We start from the raw sequence: 23983 nt of genomic DNA, 5'->3' as shown, positions 1-23983 counted from the left end.
TTGCCTTCAAAACCTTTAACTTATTTATAATTGTTTTCAAATCCTTGTGTACTAATTCCATCATCACAGCATTTCCAGGTCTCTTTCTATCAACTGAGTTTTCTTCTAGTGATAGGAGACATTTTCTTACTCATTTGCATATCAAGTTAACACAAAATCCAGGATAGCAGAGACCTCTAGTAGGCCAGGAAAAGGAAGGTGCATGCAAAGCCTTCTAAGATACTGGTAATGTTCTATTTCTTTACATGAGTGATGTGTACAGTTGTTCACTTTTGGTCTTTATGTATAACCCTTTAAATAAACGCTGTACTTCTTGAAAAATATTGTAAAAATTAAGTTAAATACTTTGAAAAGATTCAGTAAGAAAACTAAAAAAAAAAAAAAGGTGGGGGTGGGGGGGAAGGACATCACCCAAAATGGCAAAGTAGAGAACTCCAAGGTTCCATCATCTCCACAAAAACAACAAATAAGCTTGCAAAAAAAGTCAGAATAACTTCTGCAGGACTCAGATCTAGTTTAAAAATTTACAACAATCAGTGGAAGGCTTAGCAAAGAAAGAAGCTGCTACACTGCCTTAAGAGAGAGCTGTGGGGTTTTTATTGCCTGCCTACCATCCCCCACTCCCCAATTCAGCAGCAGCCATGAAGAAGGCAGCTGCACTCCTAGTGCTGGCTGATAGTGCCACAGAAAGCAATAAAATCTTAGTATCAAAGAACTGTGACTGAACATTATGGTTTACCTGGCAGCTTCCTCCAGGTCCAGTGCAAGGACTTGCCTTTGTTTTGCCTGACTTGGAGCCTCCCAGGGCTGGCTTTTGCCAAAAGCATTAAAAGGCAAAAGTACTGGAAACAGCAACCTGGGGCAAGGGAGAACAGTCAGGACAAAATATAGATAGATGTAAAACACTGGGAAGGAGGAGGCTGGGAAAGGAGATATGTGGAGAAAGATGGCTTTTTTTTTTTTTTGACCGGTAAGGGGATCGCAACCCTTGGCACGGTGTTGTCTTCACCACACTCAGCCAGTGAGCACACCGGCCATCCCTATACAGGATCTGAACCTGCGGCCTCAGTGCTACCAGCGCCGCACTCTCCCGAGTGAGCCACGGGGCCGGCCCGAGAGATGGCCTTTTTAAAGCTCCCATGTAAGGCCGGCCCGTGGCTCACTCGGTAGAGTACGGTGCTGATAACACCAAGGCCACGGGTTCGGATCCTATATAGGGATGGCCGGTTTGCTCACTGGCTGAGCGTGGTGCTGACAACACCAAGCCAAGGGTTGAGATCCCCTTACCAGTCATCTTTAAAAAAAAAAAAAAAAAAAAAAAAAAAAAGCTCCCATGTACACCAAGGAATGGATGGAGAAGGCCATGCACATCACCAAGGCCAGACACACACTTGGAAATGGCCTGAGAAGACTAAGCTTTCATCTATGATGCTGAACTTCAGGCTCTGTGCAGACAGAAAGTGAACACTAAGCCAGAGTTGTAAATAGCCTGAATAAGCACTGAAGGAATGTCCAAGCACAGAACTCATCAGCCAAAACTGGAGAGTATTTTTTCTTTTTGTTTTTTTCATTTTTCCTTTTCTGAGCTCTAGGTGTTTAAGGAAACTCTGTTAAAACACCATCAGACTACTAACCTAATGAAACAGACTGCAGTGACAACACAGGGCAAAGAATATACACTTTACAAAAAGAGTTTAGAAAATACACTAAACAAACAACAAAACAAATAATAACTCATGATAAGCAGCAACAATAAACCCTGAGGAATGAGAAATCTGATTTCTAGAATTGCCACATTATAATATTCAAAATATCCAGTTTTCAACAAAAAAAATTATGAGGCGTGCAAATAAACAAGAAAGTATGGCCCATTCACAGGAAAAAATGAAATTAACAGAAACTATCCCCGAGAATACTAGGCAAAAAGCTTACTTGTAAACAAAGACTTTATTATTTTTTTTCTAGGCAGCTGGCCAGTATGGGCATGCAAACCCTTGACCTTGGTGTTATCGGCACCATGGTCTACTGAGAGCTAACCCACCAGTTAAAGACAGTTAAAGATAAATCAACTGTCTCAAATATGCTCAAATAGCTAAAACCATGGACAAAGAACTAATGAAAACCAAGAGAATGATTTCTCACCAAGTAGAGAATATCAATAAATAGGAAACACACACACACACACACACCCACCCCCGAATACATAAAAAACTAACTAAAGGGGTTGAACAGCAGACCTGAGCAAGAAGAATGATAAATCAACAAACCTGAAGACAGATCAATTAAGGTTATCTACTCTGAAGAGTAGAAAGAGAAAAGAATGAAGAAAAATGAAGAGCCTAAGAAACCTGTGCCATACCATCAAGTATACCACCATATACATAATGAAATCCCAAAGAGAGAGAGAAAAAAGGCCAAAAAGAATATTTGAAATACTGTCTGTAAACTACCTAAATTTGATGGAAATCATGAATCTATACATCTAAGCATCTCAACCAATTTCCAACACCATGAACGGAAAGGGATCAACACCAGGACACATTATAGTCAAACTGTCAAAACAGAAAAAGAGAATCCTAAAAGAAGCAAGAGAAGTACCTCATCACCTACAAGGAATCCTCCATAAGATTAATAGTCAATTTCTCATCAGAAACCATGGAGGCCTGGAGGCAGTGAGATGGCATATTTAAAATATTGCAAGGAAAAACTGTCAAAGAATTCTATATCCAGTAAAATTTCTCTTCAAAAGTGAAGGTGAAATTAAGACATTCCCAGATAAATAAAAGGGGTTCATCACTAGCAGACCTGCTCTACAAGAAAATTATTTATCTATCTATTTATTGATTGATTGATTGATTTGGTGGCTGGTTGGTATGGGGATCCAAGTACTTGATCTTGCTGTTACAACACCCCACTCTGTCTATAGCTAACCGGCCAGTTTGCCTACAAAAAACTTAAAAGGGAATTCTTGGGGCTGAAATGAAAGGACACTAGATAGTAACTCCGAGTCATACAAAAAAATAAAGAACAAGAATAAAGATAGCTACACAGGTATATATAAAAGCCAGAATTATTACATAATTGAATTATAACTCCTCTTTTTGATTTTCTTTTCTTTCTTTCTTTTTTTTTTTTTTTTTTTGCTTATATGATTTAAAAGGCCAGTGTATAAAACAATGTGTAAACCTATGTTAATAGGAGCAAAGTTTTTGTACACTACTGAAACTAAGTTGGTATCACTTCAAACTTGATTGGCATAAAGTTGAGATGTTAATTGCAATCTGCAAGGTAATACTAAGAAAAAAACTAAAAGAAATGAGAAGAGTACACTAGAAAGAAATTAACTGCAAAAAGAGGCAGTGATAGAGAAATTGAGAAACTAAAAACGTATAAGACACAGAAAACAAATAGCTAAATGTCAGAAGTCCTTCCTTATACGTGACTTTAAATGTAAAGATTAAACTTTCTAAAAGGCAGAGATAGAAAGAATGGATTTTTTAAAAATCCAATTATATGCTGTCTATAAGACACTCGATTTGTATATAAAGACACAATAGCTTAAAAGTAAAAGGATGAAAAAAGATAGTTCATGCAAACAGTAACCAAAAAAGAGCTGAGGTAGCTATACTAGTATCAGACAGAGTGTAAGACAAAAATACTTACAAATTGATGAGGGTTAATCCATTAAAAAGACATAATTATAAATGTAAACAAACCTAACAACAAAATACATGAAGAAAAAGTGATAGAATTGAAGGGAGAAACTGACAGTTCTACAATAATAGAGACTTCAACACCCCACTTTGAGTAATGGAGAGAACAACTAGACACAAGACCAATAATAAAATAGAGTACTTGCATGACACTATAAACCAACTAGACCTAAGAGTCACATATAGAACCTCCACACAGCAAAGGTAGAATATGCACGTTTTAAGTGCACACAGAACTCTCCAGGAGACATAACATGTTAGGCCACAAAACAAGTTACTTCTAAAAACCCACTCTGAGTTATGGAGGCAAAGGCATGATGTAAAGCCAGAATTTAAAAGGGGAGCAGAGCATAAAGATTTGGAAAATTTGCAGCCTGGCCATGTGGTAGAGAAGCAGAGAGTAGGAGAAAAATGCAAGGGTGAAGCAGATAAACTGTTTGCTAAAGACATTATCTTGGTGGTGAGGCAGCCAGATGCTAAAAACAAGAACAATGAGAAAAAAGCCCTAAAGGCACTTGAGAAGTCTGGAAGGGTGCCCCACCCATCACAGACCTTGAGGCCTAGAAAGACTGAGTTGTCCCTGAGGACACACCTGGGGCAGCAGCTGCCTTCAGGAACCTGCTCCCTGCATCCCAGCCGCTCTGGCTGGAGTAGCCCCAAGTGTGGTTCACGCAGCAGCTCTGGAGAGTATAAGCCTGAAACCTCGATGGCATCCATGTTGTGTTGAGTCTGCAGGCCGGCAGGACATGAGAGCAGTGGAGGCGTGGAAGCCTCCACCCAGATTTCAGAAGATGTATGGAAAAATCCTGGGGGCCCAGGAAGAGACCTGCCGCAGGGGCAGAACCACTGCAGAGGCATCTACTAGAGCAATGCTGAGCAGAAAAGTGGGGTCAGACCCCCCACAGAGACCCCCATCAGGGAAATGTCTAGTACAGCCAAGGCAGCAGGGCTGCTGCCAGGACCCAGAACTGCAGGGCCACTGGTAACGTGCAACGCAGGCCTGGGAAAGCCACAGGCACCAGCGTGGCCCACTGGGCTGTGCATGGCAGAGCTGTAGTAACAAACCTGCCTGATGCTTTGGGGGCCCAGATGCCCAATTGTGCCCAGGATGAGGACCTGGAGTCAAAGACGATTATTTTGGAGCTTTAGGACATAATGTCTGCCCTGCTGGGTTTTGGACTTGTTTGGGGCCTCTTCCTCCCTTATGGAATGGGAACTTGTACCCAATGTCTGTTCCACCATTGTATCTTGGCAGTAGGTAAATTTGGTTTTGGTTTTTACAGGTTCACAGTGGGAAGGATTTTTGCTTTTGGTCTCAGATGACACTTTGGACTTTGGACTTTTAAGTTGGTGGTGGAACAAGCTAAGACTTTTAAGACTGTTGGGATGGAATGACTGTATTCTGTATATGAGAGGTACATGAGTTTTGGGAGGCCAGGGGCAGAATGATGGAGTTTGGATGTATTGTCCTCCCAGAACTCATGGAAATTTGATTCCCAATGTGGCAATGTTGTAAATTGATAGAGTCATGGGGGTGGATCCCTCATGAATGGATTAATGTTCTCCCTAGGTGGGGGGAGTATTGAGTGAGTTCTTGCTCTGTTAGTTCCTGTGAGAGCTGGTTGTTTAAGAAGACCCTGGCACCTCCTCCCTCTTGCTTCCTCTTCCCAGGTGATCTGCTTGTCCCTGCTGGCTGCCTGCTGCTTTCCGCCATGAGTAGAAGCAGCCTGAGGCCCATGCCAGATGCAGGTGTCCCAGAATCATAAGCCAAATAAACCTCTGTTCTTTATAAATTATCCAGTCTCAGGTATTCTGGTATAGCAACACAAAACAGACTAAAACAAAGGGAAGCAAACAAAAAAAAAAATCAACAAAACCTAAAGTTGATTCTTTGAAAAGACCAACAAATTGAAAAACCTGTAGCTAGACTGACCGAAAAAAAAAGACTCAAATTACTAAATTCAGAATTCAGAGATTAAAGTGGAGACAATTCTACAGACCTTAAAAATACAAAGGAGTATAAGAGAATATTATGAACACTTGTATACCAACAAATTATATAGCCTAGATGATATGGACAAAGTCCTAGAAACATATGAAGTACTAAAACTGATTCAAGAAAAAACAGAAAATCTGAACAGATCTGCAACATGTAAAGAGATTGAATCAACAGTCAAAAAAGTCCCCCAAAAGAAAAACCCAGGACCATATGGCTTCAATGATAAATTTTACCAAAAGTTTCAAGAATAATTAATTAATACCAATCCTTCCCAAACTCTTGCAAAAAACTTAAGAGTAGAGAACACTTCCTAACTCATTCTATGAAGGCAGGATACTTTGACACCAAGTAAGAATATCAAAAGAAAATTATAGACCATTATCCTTTACAAACATATGAGGATATATCAAAAAGTTCATGGAAAAACAGAATTAAAAGATAATATGATGTTGAATCTACAAGCCAGAGTTACTTGAACTTGGAGTCTTTTAAACAGAATCAAATTCAACCATCATGCTGTAGCTCAACACAATGTGAATTCACTTTTTTAAAAAAATGTGTTCTTGTTCTGCCCCGCCCCCAACACACACACACACACACACACACACACACACACACACACACACACACACACACACACGAACAAACAAAAAGATAATATGAGGGGCTGGCTATTAGCTCAGCTGGTTAGAGCACAGTGTTGTTATAAGGTCAAGGGGTCAAGGGTTCAGATCCCTATACCCATACTGCCAGCTGCCAAAAGATGAAACAAAACAAAGCAAAAAAGATAATATGAATCTTTCCAAGAACTTTATTTATTTGGTATGGGGAACCAAACCCTGACCTTGGTGTTACAAGGCTGCGCTTTAACGAACTGAGCTATCCGGCCAGTGCCCCATGAACTTTTTGGAGACCCTTTGCAAATGCAAAGAAATCCTTGAGAAAACACTAGCAAACCTAATCCAACAGCATATTAAGAGGATTAAATATTATGACAAATAGATTTATCCTAGGAATGTCAGGATAATACCAATTTCCTAATGCCAATTTAGGAAAATCAATCAATACAATACACATTAGTTGAATGGAGGAGAAAAATCATATGACTATCTCAATTGATGTGCAAAAAAAAAAAAAAAAAAGCATTTGACAAAACCCAACACCGTTTCATGATAAAAATCAGTCAAACTATGTGTAGAAGAGAACTTCCTCAACATGAGAAAGATATTTTAGGAAAAACCCAGTTAACATTACAAAGAGTCTTCAAAAAGTTCATGGAAAGATTCAAATTATCTTTTAATTCCATTTTTCCATGAACTTTTTGAAACACACTCACATATTCAATGGTAAAATAATGAAAGCTTTCATCCGAAGATCAGCAACCAAAGATGCCCTCTTTTGCCACTTTTATTCAACACTGTACTAGAAGTTCTAGCCAGAGCAATTAGAGAAGGAAAAGATATAAATGCCATCAAAATTGGAAAGGAAAAAGTAAAATTATCTCTATTCACAGATGGCATGATCCTATATATGAAAAACATAAACATACACACAAAACCTATTAGAACTAATAAATGAGTTCAGCACAAAAATCAGTTTTATATCTATACACCAGCAATGAAAAATATGAAAGTGAAAGTAAGAAAACAATGCCATTTACAATAAATAGCAATAAATTTAGGAATGAATTTATCCAAGGACATGTAAGACTTTACAATGAAAACCAGCAAATATTGCTGAAAAAAATTAAAGAAGACCTAAATAAATAGAAAGACATCCTGTGTTCATAGATTAGAAGATGTGGTATTGTTAAGATGACAATATCAACCAAACCGATCTACAGATTCAATGCAATCCCTGTCAAAATACCAATGGCATTTTTTGCAGAAATAGAAAAAGTTTAAATATTCCTGAAATTCATATGACACTTCATTTCTACTCCAACATATAAAGACCTAGAAAGTTGTCATTACCATCCTCACAACAAGAAAAAACTGAAAAACAAAACTTATGCTTAGATCCATCAGAGAACTGAGGTCACAGAGCAAAATCACTGTCCAATAAACTGGAAAAGCAGGCGGACATAGAGAATCATAGCTTACCAAAAACAAGAGTGCAGGAGCAGAAGCCTGCTGCTACAGACATTACTTTTCACAAACCCTACCAGCAAGGAGAGAGTGGAATGAACTATTTAAAGTGATGAAAGAAAAAAACCACCAAACTAGAATTCTGTATCTAATGAAACTGTCCTTCAAAACTGAAGAAGAAATACTTTCTCAGACAAAAAAGAATTGAAGGAATTAATTACCCGTAGACCTGCCTTGCAAGAAATGTCAAAAGAAGTTCTTCAGAGAGAAAGAAGATATAGGTAAAAAATTTGCATCTACATAAAGAAAGGAACAGTGTTAGAGAAGGAAGAAATGAAGGTAAAATAAAATCTTTTATTTTTCTTATTCTTAAAAGATCTATTAGATAACTATTGGTTAAAAATAACAACAGGGCTAGTCGGTTAGCTCAGTTGGGTAGAGTGTGATGTTGTAACACCAAGGTAAGGGTTCAGATCTCTGTATCAGCCAGCAACAATAACAAAGCACAAATGAAAATATTTTCTTAAAAAAAAATAGCTAAAATATATTAGATGATTATAACTTATAAATAAGTGAAATGAATAACAGAAATGTTATTAGGGATGGGAGGAAGAAACTGGGTATCCTGTTATAAGATATCTGCATAAATCTTGAAGGAATACAGTATTACTTGAAAATAAATTTAGATTAGCTGTAAATGTATACTGCAAACTGTGGGCAGCCAATATAAAATTTTAAGAACTCATACGCAATTTGCAGGAACATCAAATAGCCAAAACAATCTAGAAAAATAAAAATCAAGTTGGAAGACTCACACTTCCTTTCAAAATCACTACAAAGCTACAGTAATCAAAATAGTGTGGTACAGGCATAAAGAAAGACATATAGACCAATGAATCAGAACTAAGAGTCCAGAAGTAAATCCATGCATCTATGGTCAACTTATTTTCAATAAGAATGTCAAGATCATTGAGTAGGGAACAAATAGTCTCTTCAACAAATGGTACTGGGACAACTGGAAAATCTACATGCAATAAAAAAAAGAAGCTGGACCTTTACCTACATTGTTACAAAAATTAACTCAAAATAGATCAAAGACCTAAATATAAGGAGCTAAAACTATGAAACCCATAGAAAATATACAGCTGGCTGATAAACACATGAAAAGATGGTCAACCTCACTAATAATCAGGTAAATGGAAAAAATGGAGATACCTCTTCACACCTACTAGAATGGCTATCACCAAAACACCAGAAAATAAGTGTTGGCAAGGAGGTGGAGAAACTAAAAACCTTCCTACATTGCTGATGGAAATGTAAAATGTTATGGACACTGTGGAAAATGGTATGGTGATTCCTCAAAAAACTAAACACAGAATTACCATATGATCCAGCAATTCCACTTCCAGATATATACAGTTGGCCCTCTGTATCTGTGGGTTCTGCATCCGTGGATTCAACCAACCAAGAATTGGAAATATTTAGGTATTATAAGTAATCTACAGATGATTTAATGTATACAGGAGGAGGGCTGGCCGGTCATCTTAGTTGGTTAGAGAATGGTGTTGTAACACCAACGTCAAGGATTTGGATCCCTGGATTGGCCAGCTGCCAAAAAAATAAAAAATAAAAAACTATATGGGAGGATGTACATAGGTCATATGAAAATACTACACCATTTTATATCAGGGACTTGAGCATTTGCAGACTTTGGTATCCTCAGGGGTCAAACCAATCCTCTGCAGATACTGAGAGAAGACTGTACTCAAAAGAATTGAGAGCAGGAGCTCAAAAGGTATTTGTACACTTGTGTTCAACAAAATTTTAGTTAGGGAAAATGAAAAAATTCTGGAGATGGATGGTAATGATAGTTACAGAACAATATGAATGTTTTTTTTTTTTTTTTTTAAAGATGACCAGCAAGGGGATCTTAACCTTTGCCTTGGTGTTGTCAGCACTAAACTCTCCCAAGTGAGCTAACAGGCCATCCCTATATAGGGATCCGAACTTGTGCCCTTGGTGCTATCAGCACCACACTCTCCCAAGTGAGCCCCAGGCCGGCCCAATATGAATGTATTTAATGCCACAGAACTATACACTTAAAAATGTTAAAATGGTAGGTTTTATATTATGTATATTTTACCACAATCTTTTCAGAAAAGCAAGCACAGGAAGACAAGGAACCATTCTGTAAATCTGTGCAGTAATCACTTAGGAAATATGGTAGCTTAAGGTAGAGAACTATGTTTAATAAATATCAACTTAAAAATGTGAAATCTGACCAACTATAAACATAAATTGAAAGGTCGCTACAAAAATTTTAAAAACGGGCAAAGAACTTAAATAAGCACAAGAAAAGATGCTCAACACCTTCAGTTATTAGGGAAATCAAAATCAAAATTACAGTGACATAGCACTTCATACCCACTAGGATGGCTATACTTGTTTTTAAATGCACAAAACGACGAATGTTAGTATAAGGATGTAGAAAGATTACAACCCTCATATATTGCTGGTGGGAATTGTTAAATAGTACAGGCACTGTAGAAAACAGTTTGGGGGTTGCTTAAAAAGTAAAACATTGAATTATCATGTGACCCAGTAATTTCATTCCTAGGTACATACCCAAAGAATTGAAAACAGGTATTCAAACAAAAACCTGTACGTCAATGTTCATAGCAGCACTATTCATGATAGCCAAAAGATGGCAACAACCAAAATGTTCAAGATTGGATAAACAAATGTGGTATATTCAAACAATGAAATATTATTTAGTCATAAAAAGAAATGAAGTACTGATACATGCTACAACATGGATGAACCTAGAAAACATGCTAAGTGAAAGAAATAGACACAAAAAGTCACATATTATATAACTCAAAATACATGAAATATACAGAATAGGTCAATCCATAGAGATACTGGATTAGTGTTTTTCAGGTGTTTCAGGAAGGGAGGAGCAGGGAATATCAGCTTAATAGGTATGGAGTTTCCTTTCAGGATGATGAAAATGTTTCGGAACTAGATGGAGGTTATGGCTCTGCAACATTGTGAATGTACCAAATGCCACTTTAAATTGAGCACTTTAAAATAGCTAATTCCACCAGCCAGCTGTCCCCCCTGCAAAAAGGCTAATTTTCTATCACGTGAATTATATACCTCAACAAATAAAAATAAGTAAGAAGGGCTGGCCAGTTAGCTCAGTTGGTTAGAACGCACTGTTATAACACCAAGGTGTCAAGTGTTTGGCTCTCCCTATCAGCCAGCTGCCAAAAAATAAATAGATAGATAGATAGGATGCTAGAAAAGAACTGATAGCATCTTATGAAAACAATTAACCAAACATTAAGTATCACACTATTTATTGCCTCCCAATTAAAAGAAAAGAACACTGAAATATTTCTTAACCGTCTTAAGATTCTCTTGACCTTTTTCTAAATCACAACATTTCTATAGAAAGGGAAAAGTATTACAGAAAGCTTCTCAGGAATAATTTACTCATGAACTATTTACTGTAAAATTTAAATGACATTTTAAAAAAGATAGAGGTAGTTCTTGTGATTTAATCAGCATGAGCAAGAAAGCCAAACAAAACCCAGAAACTCAGCTTTATACCTAAAAAGCGCCACCCCAAAATTTCCACTGGTTATTCCTCAGTCACTTTTACAAGGGTACTTCAAAAAGTTCATGGAAAAATACAATGAAAAGATAAATGAACTTTCTGAAGTACCCTCGTACAAGATGGTTTGTTTCAAATTGTCTAAATGACTTATCTTGTTACACACTGTATACACCATTTCCCTTCTGACAGTGACATCCTCTTGCTCTGTGTCACCTAGAATTAAAACTTTTCAGACTCAGTCTTTTCCTTTATCCCTTGGTTTCCAGATTATTATTAGCTGCTTCTTCAAAAAAGGCTTTAGAGGCAGAGATACTTGAGGTCAACATCCTAGCTCTACCACATACCAAAAGTGTGAACTTCGAAAGTAATCTTCCTTTCTTCACCTCATTGCCTGATTTGTAAAACTGTAAAACAGCCACACCTCAGTGGTTTGCTGTGAGAATGAAACGTGTCCAGAGCATTAAGCATACTGCCTGTTACATAACACTCAATAAAATGCCATTACTATTATTACTATTCTGTGTTCTAAATACTTCCCTAGAATAGGCCATTACTTCTTTTCCTTTTTTTTCGTGACCGGCGATCAGCCAGGGAGTGCACCGGTCATTCCTATATAGGATCCGAACCCGCGGCGAGAGCGTCGCCGCGCTGCTAGCGCAGCCCGCTACCGAGTGCGCCACGGGCTCAGCCCTAGGCCATTACTTCTGCACTAGCCTACTTCATTTCATTCTTTTAGTTGTCCAGAGGATTCTGCACATCACCATCATATTTACCTTGCACAAACTCAAATACATACTGTTACTCTCCAGCTTAAAAACCTTAATGGATCCCCACACTCATTACCACATCAAATCTAACTTCCTCTGCCTGATTTTCATTATCCTCTATTAACAATGGTTCTCACCTTTACTGTACGTGAGAATCATATGGTGTGCTTGTTAAAACACAGATTGCTTGACCCCAACCCCAGAGTTTCCAATTCAAAAGGTCTGGAGCAGGGACTAAGAATTTGCATTTGTAATAAATTTCCAGGTGGTACTGGTGCTGCTGGTCAAGAAACCACACTTAGAGAAGTACTGCTGTCAAATATGATCCCATTCTACCTCCCTAGGCTTATATCTCCCTTCTTCCTAACTAGCACACACTATGGTTGGATAAGTCTTTTCATGGGCTGTGCCCAATTCTCCTTCCCTGTTTACCTTTGCTGCCCTAACACATTTTCTTGCCTATCCAAATCACACCCATAATTTCAGCCTGTGATTCTCAACACTGCCTGCACATTACAAACGTCTGGGAAAGCTTTTAAAAACTATGAATATCCCATCCCTGAGATTCTGATTTAACTAATCCTGAGATAAATTTACCCAAGTGATTCTTTTATATTTTACTTTTTTGGCAGCTGGCCAGCACCGAACTTTTGACCTTGGTGTTATAACCCTGCGCTCTAACCAACTGACCAAGTGATTCTAATGAGTAGCCAGTTACAATCCCCTACTTTTCTCTCTTCTCCATCAGAATTATGAATACTCATGGATTTTCTACCCTCTAAATTCCTAGTGTTCACAGATTATATCAAGTGTGCACTTCATTATATATCAGATTGTGTTACTCTCTACCTTTCATTTTAAATCTTATTTTTCCAACTTAATTAATGAAAGTATAGACCATATCTTCTATTTCTATATTCCCACAGCACTAATATCGTGATGAGTACGCAGTATGAATTCTGTGATTATTTCTTCACTGATTGTGGATTCAAATTAGAATTCAGAACCTTAACATATTTCTAATCTATCCAATTCAGTAAACTATATTCCCTCCTTTAAAAAATAAATAAATAAATAAAAGATGACCAGTAAGGGGATCTTAACCCCTGACTTGGTGTTGTCAGCACCATGCTCACCCAGTGAGCTAACCGGCCATCCCTATATGGGATCCGAACCCATGGCCTTGGTGTTATCAGCACCACACTCTCCTGAGTGAGCCACAAGCTGGCCCCATATTCCCTCCTTTTTTAATACAGTTCTGCAACAAACTCATTTTGTTACAGTGAGTTATTTAACCCTTACCTTCCCCAATAAATAAATTGGAAAGAAAAATACTAATGTACCAAGATGCTATGGAGAATAATACAATTATTAATAGCATTACAAATGGCTTCACAGTTGCTTCCTTAGAGCAAATGGTGTTTTCTAAATCTATTAAAGACTGTTTCAAAACAGTTAAAGAGAATCGAAGCACACATATTTAAAGAGGCTGAAGTTTTGAATAGTTCTGATTTGTTTTCTCAACAGATGTGCATCCTTTCAAGCCATGAATTCACCAGATGCATATTAAATTGATCTGTACTTTTAGTTTTACATAACACTCCACTCTAGTTTTATAAATACACCACCACATGAAAGAATTCCATTGCTGCTTTATGGCATTAAATATTAACATATTATCTCCACTGTGCAAAAAAAATACATTAAGATTCATTTTAATGCAGTCAAATATGTGCTCCCTAAATGCAGGCTATGACTTCAACATTATTTTTGAATTGGCCAATTTCTACCTAGAATGGGAAACACAACAAATTTGCTTATAACCAAAAATCCAATGATGCCTAGTACCTAAAGAAATACACACAAACTCACTCAACACTTCAGAAATTAACTAAGAATTCATATATTTGTTTGAATTCTAAGAAATACTGTAGTAGTTTAAAAGTCCACTTAAATTTCCTGGGAAATTTACTCCTTATAAAACCATAATTTCTTCATTAATTAAAATGAAATATTAGTGTAGTTACATCGGAAATAAAACTGGACTGGGAGTCAGGAGGCCTGGTTTCCAGCATGACTCATTAACTAGCTATACAATCTTGAGCAAGTCCTTAGCTTCTCTGCACTTAAGCAGTCTCAGGTGTAAAATGAAAGGGGGTCCAACGACCATCTCTACGTTTTCTTTTAGCTTTATAATTTCATAATGTATGAAACTCAAGAAACACAAGCATTAACCAGATGGATCCCATTAAAAACAAAGTCAGCTTGCATATTGATTGATTTGGAGAGCATGTTATCTCTGGAGAATCTAAGTGCTTTCTCATAAACAGTTCTTTGAATCTGTTATTTAATAAAGTAAAAAAGCAAACAAAACCCACCAAACACAGAGTTACTAAACAATTCTTGCATCAGACCCTAGATGACCAGAATATTTAGATGTCACCATACTGATTAAGGTTAAGATGTTCTGGAAATAGAAGGTATCCTAGAAGTACAGGACAAGACAGTTATAAAGCCAAATGAAAGAGGATTTCAGCCAATAATTAGTACTTTGGCTAAATGAGAATTAATGTCTCAAGACAGCATTCTATTATTTTTAGAATAGAAAAATAGAAAAAACCAAAAGAAAAAAAATTAATAAATAAATAAAGTGCAAGTGGCAAAGACACTTAACTTTAGAGACAGTTCAAAAATTCTTAATTTAGATCTCCTGTCAAGCCCCTTTACACCTGTAACTGTCATGTGGCTGTACCACATTTAGCTAACACTTCCTAATGCTCTAATACATATATCACAGAATTAAGCCCTTGTCAATTCACACCTAATGACTTAGTACCAATTTTTCTGAAAGAGAAAACCAGACTCTGAACAATGCTTCTAATTACATCAAAGAATGTTAGGAAAGTCTCATTTAAAAACCACTCTCACAAATTATTTTATTCATTTTAGTTTTCTTTAAAAAAAATCTCTTATTAACATTTTGTAAATAGAAAAAAATTTAATAAAATAATTGGTCATCTCTGGAAGTAGACCCTAAGGAAAAAAAAAATACAATTAATTGGTCATCATATGCAAAAATATAAACACAGACATAGTCCTTATACCTTTCACAAAAATTACCTCAAAATGGATCTTAGACCTAAATGCAAAATGCAAAGCTATAAAAAATTCTTGAAGGGCTGGCCCGTGGCTCACTCGGGAGAGTGCAGTGCTGATAACACCAAGGCCACGGGTTTGGATCCTATGGCCGGGATGGCCGGTTGGCTCACTGGCTGAACGTGGTGCTGACAACACCAAGACAAGGGTTGAGATCCTCTTACCAGTCATCTTTTAAAAAATAAAAATAAAAATTTTTTTAAAAAGTAATAAATTCTTGAAAATAACATAAGGAAAAAATCTAGGTAACCATGGGTTTGGCAATGAGTTTTTAGACATAACACCAAAAGCACTATCCATTAAAGAAAAAATTGGTAAGTTAGATTTTATTAAAATTAAAAGCTTTTGCACTTTGAAAAACACTGTTAAGATAATAAAGAGACAAGCCAGAGTGGAAAAAAATACTTGCAAAAAACATATCTGATAAAGGATTTGTATGACCACTTAAAACTCAAAAATAAGAAAACAAACCAATTTAAAAATGGGTAAAAGATATGAACAGACACCTCACTGAAGAAGATACAGAGATGGCAAGTAAGCATATGAAAAGATGCCCAACATCATATATCATTAGGGAATTGCAAATTAAAACAATGAGATATCACTACATACCTACTAGATAATGGCTAAAATTAAAAAAACATAAAATAAATTTTAAAAAATGACAATACCAAATGCTGGTGAGGATGTCAAGCAACAAGAACTCTCATTCTTTGTTGGTGGTAATGCAAAATGATATAGTCACTCTGGAAAACAGTTTGGCAGTTTCTTACAAAATTAAACAGTCTTACCATATGACCCAGCAATCACACTCCTAGGTATTCACCCAAAGTAGCTGAAAACTTAACAGCTACAGAAAAACCTGCACATGCATACTAATAGCAGTTTTATTCATAATTGCAAAACTGGAAGCAACCAAGATGTCCTTCAAAAGGTGAAGGGATAAACAAACTGTGGTACATGTATACAATGGAAAATTATTCAGCAATAAGAAGAAATGAGCTATCAATCCACAAAAAGACACGGAAGAACCTTAAATGTATATTGCTAAGTGAAAGAAACCAGTCTTAAAAAGCTATACAGCTTTAAGATGGTTTGACTGAACAATTTTTTTTTACTTTATGATGGGTTTATCTGGGTATTAAATGCAGTTTCAACATATAATATTTTTGACTTATGATGGGTTTATCAGAATGTAACCCCACTGTAAGTCAAGCAGCATCTGTATACGATTCCAACTATATGACATTTTGGAAAAGGCAAAACTACAGAGACAGTAAAAAGGTCAGTGGTTGCCAGTGATTCAGGAAGGAAAAGAGGGATGAATAGGTAAAGCACTTGGGACTTTTACGGTGGTAAAACTACTCTGTATAAAACTATAATGGTGGATACATGTCATTATGCATTTGTCAAAACTCACATAACTGTATAATACAAAGAGTAACCCTAAGTAAACTAGGGACTATAGTTAATAACAATGTATCCATTTTGGTTCATTAATTGCAACGAATGCACCACACTGATCCAAGATGTTAATAGCGGAAACTGGGGACCAGGGGAGAAGCATATGGAACTGTATGTATTACCTGCTCAATTATTCCGTAAATCTATAGCTATTGCAAAAAATAATATATTGTGCTCACTTTGGCAGCTCATATACTAAAATTGGAATACAGAGTTCAGTATGGCCCCTGAACAGAGATGACACGCAAATTCATGAAGCATTCCATATTTAAAAAAAAAAAAGAAAAAAATCTTAAATTTTTTTTTAAAACAAAATAGGTCATACACAATCTCAAAGAGTAGATATTGCCACTGTAGAGTACAGAAATTCTAGTAAAGTGAAAACAAAATTAAGAGATTTTAATCCCTTTGCCTTTTTCCTGGCACTGGTCATTTCTCTGCTCACTGGCACTTACATCAGAGAGCAATCTCTAGGAAATGGAGAAGAAATCCAGCTCAGAAGCTGCTTGACCACAGCTGTGGTCAGCAATTTATCCTAAAAAGTTAAAATGAGATCTGGTGATTATCATGACACTCAAGCACCAAAAAATAAATAAGTAAAAATTCACATAATTTATTGTGTCCAACAGACAAATTAAACTATATTTCAAAACTTACCAAGAGGGATGTAAATGTATGGTACTTTCATTAAGAGGTCCCCAAATCCTCAACGCCCCTTTTTCAAGGCTAAGGAGTTAGAATGTATAAGCAAGGGCTGGCCAGTTAGCTTAGCTGGTTAGAATGTGGTGTTGTAACACCAAGGTCAAGGGTTTGCATCCTCTCACCCACCAGCCACCCAAAATAAAAAAAATTTGTGTAAGCAACAGAAATCAATGTGGGTCTAATACTATCATTCCCTGGAAAATTTATGTGGCATTTTGATGGAGGCATCAAACTGTATAGCACCTTGACAGGCTTACCAAGTACCCAGAGAGGTACTGCTCAAGTCCTCTTTGGTGACAAGGGCAATGGCTACGTGTCTATCCAGCTTCTCTAGCTAAGGCAAAATCCAAGAGAATACCCCTTTCCCAATACGTCCATACCTCCATTGTGATGGGTAAGAGATTATTAAAGAACAATTCCCATCCTTGGCACCCCAACCCCCACAATAACTACATTGCCCACTTAGAGCTTTTGGGTGAGGCAAAGACTACAGTGCTGGAGGGACAGTCCATCTGTCTTCCTATCTCACCAGGACATTCCTACTGCAGACGAAGCATGGCTCTCTTCTATCCAGATGGCTCTCTCTTCAGGCCATTTCTGGGATATCACACTAATGCTACTTTATAGTTCCTCAATGATGCCTGGGTCTTTCTTATCCTTGCTAAGTACCAACGACTATAACCTCAGCAAGTTGCAGTCTTTTCCAGTACAATAAACCCAAAAGGCTGCCCTCAGGATTTATTAAGATCCAAACTGAAAAGTACCAAGTATGTGCACACATTTAAATGAAAACTAAATAGGTATATAGCTAGTTAACTTATGGCAAAACCCACTACTGAGAGAGTAAATTTAAAGTTAAAGTTCTCAGCAGAAGCTTCTCTTCTGGTTTTAAGACATCAAATAAGGACTGGCAGGTTAGCTCAGTTGGTCAGAGTGTGGTGCTGATAACACCAGGGACCAGGGGTCAATCCCTGTACTGGCCAGGCACCACAAAAAAAGGAAAAAAAGACATCAAGTGAATAAAGATTCATCCTAATGCCACTATATTCTTTTTTTTTTTTTTAAGCAATTTCCACCAGTAAGTGGACTACGGCAAACACTACTGACAAAAATGGCTTTATCAAGTGAATGATGACAATTAAAAATGCATGAAGCTATCTAATGTTAAGACTTTGAAATAACTTAACAATTACCTTTAACTAATGTCTGTCATAATCCTGTATAACTCAATATAAAAACACAAGTTCTTTAGCTACATGTTCACCTATAGAGCTGATATTATATAACCTAAATCTACTGACGATTTTTATTTTTGAAAAATAATCTGATGAATTCAAAGCCATAAAACATGAAAGGGGTGGGGGAAAGAAAAAAATCTGAAACAGATGGCATCTAATTTTTTTCCGAGTCCATCTTGAATACAATCCCAATAATGTCAAAATCCAACTTAGCTTTCCAAATAAGTAATCTACAAAACTTAAGATGGTAATTCTGAAGTAAATTCATTCTTTTTTTTCCTCCCAGCTTCTCAAAGGTTCTATATTAGGCAGAAATGAGTAGAGACAAATTAGATGTTGAAGACAGAAAAACTATCATTCCACAAATTCAGAAGTTCTTTCAGGAAAATCTACTTCCACTTATCGAATGGTACTGAAGCAGTTTCTATCAAGATTAGCAATTTTAAACTTTGTGATATTAGCCTTTTTTTTCTTGATATAATGATTATTTATCTTTATTAGACACTAAATCATATCTCCATAAAAATACTTTAAAATAAAAACAAGCTCTGGAAGAATACTCATTTGGTTTCAGTATAAAGAAAGCACTGCCTGGATGTTTTTTAACATCTCCACAGTAACTCTTTCACTCCTGATTTGGCAGCACCAATAAAATTAACTGTAACTTTGTTCATTATATAAGTATAGTACATGGAATATATATATAACTTCCGAATCTTTCCTAAAACTTTCTGAGATCATCCAATAGATACATATTAAAGGAAGGTTTAGTCATTTTTAGATTTCCTGACAAGCAAATTCTGTAACTATAACTAACAATTGCAAACATCCTTGGAATGGCCACATAGTTTGAGTGGAAGAGGTCATCAAGAAAAGTATCATCTCTAACAGTCTTTATTTATTTTACAAATTTAGATAGAACTTTTTACTCCAATAGCTAATATTCTCTTATATCAAAATACATGGATTATTCAAGTTTTATGAGAAGATAGAGAAAAAATAGGAGCTTCTGATAGCTTTACTAAAGCAAGATAATATGACCTCAACTTCACAGCAAAAAGCTAAGATATATATAAAAAACTGGGCTGGCTGGTCAGCTCAGTTGGTTAGAGCACAACGATGTACCACCAAGATCCAGTGTTCGGATCCCCATACTGGCCAGCAGCAAAAAAAACCCCCAAAAAACCAAAAAGCAAAAAACAGAAGATGTTACACTCTCAGAAGTGCCATTTAGAAAGCTGAATAACCTTACCAAAATGTACAACTGTAACAAAACGTAATTTCAACTATGTTTAAAAGACAGAGACATGGAGAGGCTGCCCAGTTAGGCTCAGTTGGTTAGAGGGCAGCAATGTTACATAACACCAAGGTCAAGGGTTCAGATCCCCATACCAGCCAGCCGCAAGAAGAAAAAGAAATAAAAAATTTAAAAAAGAAAAAAGAGACATGGAGAAGAGATATATTTGAAAATTTCTCTCAAATTATACAAAACCTATAAACCTTTCTAAAAAATTATATTGAATCACAAATTTTGCACACTTTTCACACACAAAACTATTAAAGCAAGTTATCTGATTTTGTCCTTTGAGTATAAAGTAGATTTAAAAATTAGAAATTACTAACAGGTTATGTCAAAAAGTAAACTATGTTAGCTTGCTTACATAGAATGTGACATATAATAGGTTTCATATAACCGTACTGTTTTAAATCCCCAAAACAAATGAATATAAAGCCTTCATGTTTCTCGGGTTTATTTCTATGCTGTGATGATGAATGGTTTAAATGCAGAAATTTATTCCATTTTCATTTATTTTACAGAATATTATAGATAAGAATGCTGTAAATTTTACTAATAGTCTAAATCTAATTAAGATGAGTCAAGCTACCAATGTTGAGTTTAATCTTAAAATTACAACTACTTTCTATTTTATGCCCCAATTTTAATTCTCTTTAAAGAGACATTGGATGTTAAGATCTACATACATTACTTTTTAAACGGTTTTTGTATCAGTCCATACTGTATATAGCAGTATGGTGTATCTGAGAAAAACCTATAAAATATACCTTTGTCATTTTAATAAATGGACATATTCCACTTTATTATTACGAGTTTTAAGAAACTACTGATAACTGAATTTCATGCTACTGATGATTAATTTCTAGAAGCCATTAAAAGTCCTGTTGCATATATATGTTTTGGAATATTACTGTCCTTTGTTTTTTTTTTTTTTAAAGATGACCGGTAAGGGGATCTTAACCCTTGACTTGGTGCTGTCAGCACCACGCTCTCCTAAGAGAGCCACGGGCCGGCCACTCCAGTTCCCTTCCTAAGTCAAACCTCGTTCCACAAAACTGAGCTATCTTGACCGTGGTACAATTAATGACAATAATTCATCTCGCAATTCAAAGGTGCCTCTTTTTTAAATGGGCTATTATGTAAATACATTACCCACCTTATAATACTAGTAAGAAGTTTAACTCATTTTACTTAGGAAGAAACTGAAGCTCTGGTAAGCTCCATGACTTGCCCAAGGTCAACAACTAGCAAGTGGCACAGTTTGGGTTCAATCCCAGATTTATCTACTTCAAAGCCAATACTTCCACTTGACCACAATTATCTCCTTAAAAGATTAAGAGACAAGCTCAACAGCAGAGAATCGTTTCTGAACGTTCACATATCTACTCAGACATCTTTCAGTACACAGTACCTACAATTCCGTCAATGATCAAAACATAAATGAAGATCTTTCTGCTTCATACCTAGGGCAGGTTTACAGGCAGCTAAAAAAGAGGTCCGAAAGGGCTTGCCTCAACATGTCTTGCCTAGACCTCTACACGGTTTCCCCACTCTTTTTTAAAAAATAAACACGTACTGCTATAGAAGGCTATGCCTTCTGTAGGGGTATTTCAGACTTGCACTTTTCTAAGATAATTTATACCACATTTAATATCAGGCTGGAAGACTTGGTTGAACATGCCATTCCGGCTCTTTGCAAACGTGTGAAGTATCATTGAGGAGCAACAAACCCAGTTCCACCCTCTTTTTCTCTGTGATGCCTGCCCACTTGGGGGACACTGCTCCTATAGGACGCTAAGGCGAAGGAGCAGTAAAGGAAGAAGTGGGGGAAGCGCACGGAAGTTGGGTGGAGGGAGGTCTCATTACCCACCCTTCTGCCCTGCCTCTGCCAAGGGTGGCTCCCCTCGGTGCTCAGCGGAATCAGAACCCCCACAACCTCCAATCCCAGCTCTGTCCCAGAGGAGTGGGTAGGGGGAGTGGGCAATGAAAGCAGGGATTGCCTCAGCCACCCTGCCGATGTCTATGCCCTTCTTTTGGTCCCGGAGGATGCTTCTCCTTTCAGAGTGAGCCCTCCAGGTGGCAAACTCCGGGTCCGCACGGCCGAAGTCTTCTGCCTCGGAAGGGGCGCCTCCTCCGCCTGCCTCTACCCGGTCACTCGAAACTCTTCGCCAGCCCCTCCATTCCGCCTCCGCAACTCTCCGCAGACATACACACCATCCTGCGCCCCACCCGGGATCCCGGCGTCCCCCGCCCCGACCCAAAGAAGGGCCCCCCCACGCGCGCGCACACACGCGCGCGCACGCGCACACACACCACACACACACACACACGGTACCTGCACACACACACACACACACACACACACACACACACACACACACACACACACACACACACACACACACACACACACACACACACACACACACGGTACCTGGTCCGGCCGGGCTCCGAGGCTCAAATGGGGCGGGCGCGGTCCCCTCCCGGAGGCGCCGAGTGCTTCTCTACCCACCCGCAGCGGCGGCTTCTCTCTTTCCCAGGAGAGGGAGGGAGGAGAGGAGGCGGAGGGGCGGGGGAGGGGGAAGGCGAAAAGCCGAGGAGTGCCAGGAGCCGAACCGGAACCACTAGCACTGGCCCCGCCCTCGGCCTGGAGCCCGTGGGGCACCCTGGCGCTCCTGATAGGACAAACCCAGAGCAGGCCAGGAGAAATTGACACCACCACTTCCGGGTCTCCCCCGCTGCTGCCCCCTCCTTAGCAACCGCGTGTGGTTGCTAAGCGGAAGTGCCTTCAAAGACACCCATCCCTATTTCTTCTGGGACTACCAGGAGGTACCTCCAGAGCCGCCTCCTCTTCTTTGGCAACACCGTTCTGCTAACGATCTTAAACCGAGTGCACGCTTCGCTGCCAGAAGCACGAAGCCCATCCCGCTGTTCCCTTCAGCCGTACTCTCCAACGGCCCCCACCATTATATGCACCTGCTCCCTCCCGCTCGGAGTCCAAGGCAGACCCTGTCTCCTCCTAAGGCTTTCTCCGGTTCCTCGAGGGAATTATTTTCTGGCGGTTTAGCAAGCATCTCCCTCTTGTGGATTTTCAATGTGTTTCAGCCAGATTTTAAAAATCTCCTTCATTGTTGTGAAGGCTTTCTCATGCACTTCGTTCTCCTGTGACAGCTTCTCAAGCCGAATGGTGAGAAAAGTTTTGTTTTCACCTATCTTTTGTAAGGATTGTATATGTTCGTATAAGGAAATAATCTAGCTAAATAGAAGAGGCAAAAATGATTCAGTATAAGGAGACTAGAGTGAGTTTTTTTTTTTTAAAGATGACCGGTAAAGGGATCTTAACCCTTGACTTGGTGTTGTCAGCACCACACTCTCCCAAGTGGGATAACCGGCCATCCCTATATAGGGATCCGAACCCATGGCCTTGGTGTTATCAGCACCACACTCTCGGCCCTAGACTAGAGTGATTTTAATCCTTAAAACAGAAAGCACAGTAAAAGGCCAAAGGAAGCCTATAATTAAGCTTGGAAAGTTAGAAGGCGTCTAATCCTCCACTCAGAATAAACTCTGATACCTACACTGTGGACAAGAAAAGTCAATGAAACCTCATCTATTCTTGGGTCGGGGTGACTTGGGGTTTGAATATACTGGGAAAACTATTGCTTGGGGTAAAAGACAACGACATAATCCTCTTAAAAAAAAATGACCCCTGATCATTATGGTGGTTAAATATTCAGAAAAATGCAGTTGGGCTTTCAGAGAATAACGACTAAAAATTTGGTTGGCTTTCCCATCTTGAGTAGGTCTGATTAAAAGCACTAAAGCTTAAGAGTAACTACTGAATTGGTTTTCTTTTCCATGGCTGTGAATATACTTGCAGCTGCAGCCTCCAGTTTTATAGGTCACGATAACCTCTTAATCACCGATATTGGACTGTT

At 38.0% G+C, this 23983-nt stretch overlaps 1 protein-coding gene and 1 pseudogene across 2 annotated transcripts in view; one reads left to right on the top strand and one right to left on the bottom strand.

The window, feature by feature from the left end:
• The window catches only part of CSNK1G1 (casein kinase 1 gamma 1), a 176916-nt gene extending 154370 nt beyond the window's left edge, over nt 1–22546 (bottom strand). For both annotated transcript variants that reach the window (XM_063089193.1, XM_063089195.1), the window contains exon 1: nt 22480–22546. The gene's annotated coding sequence lies outside the window, so the exon portion shown is untranslated. The remainder of the gene's footprint in view (nt 1–22479) is intronic.
• Nucleotides 16980–17080, top strand: LOC134374210 (U6 spliceosomal RNA; annotated as a pseudogene).
• Nucleotides 22547–23983: the final 1437 nt, after the last annotated feature.

Source organism: Cynocephalus volans, chromosome 3 (genome assembly GCF_027409185.1).
Source record: "Cynocephalus volans isolate mCynVol1 chromosome 3, mCynVol1.pri, whole genome shotgun sequence".
Taxonomy (NCBI): Eukaryota; Metazoa; Chordata; class Mammalia; order Dermoptera; family Cynocephalidae; genus Cynocephalus; species Cynocephalus volans.
This window is presented reverse-complemented; position numbering and strand designations above follow the sequence as displayed.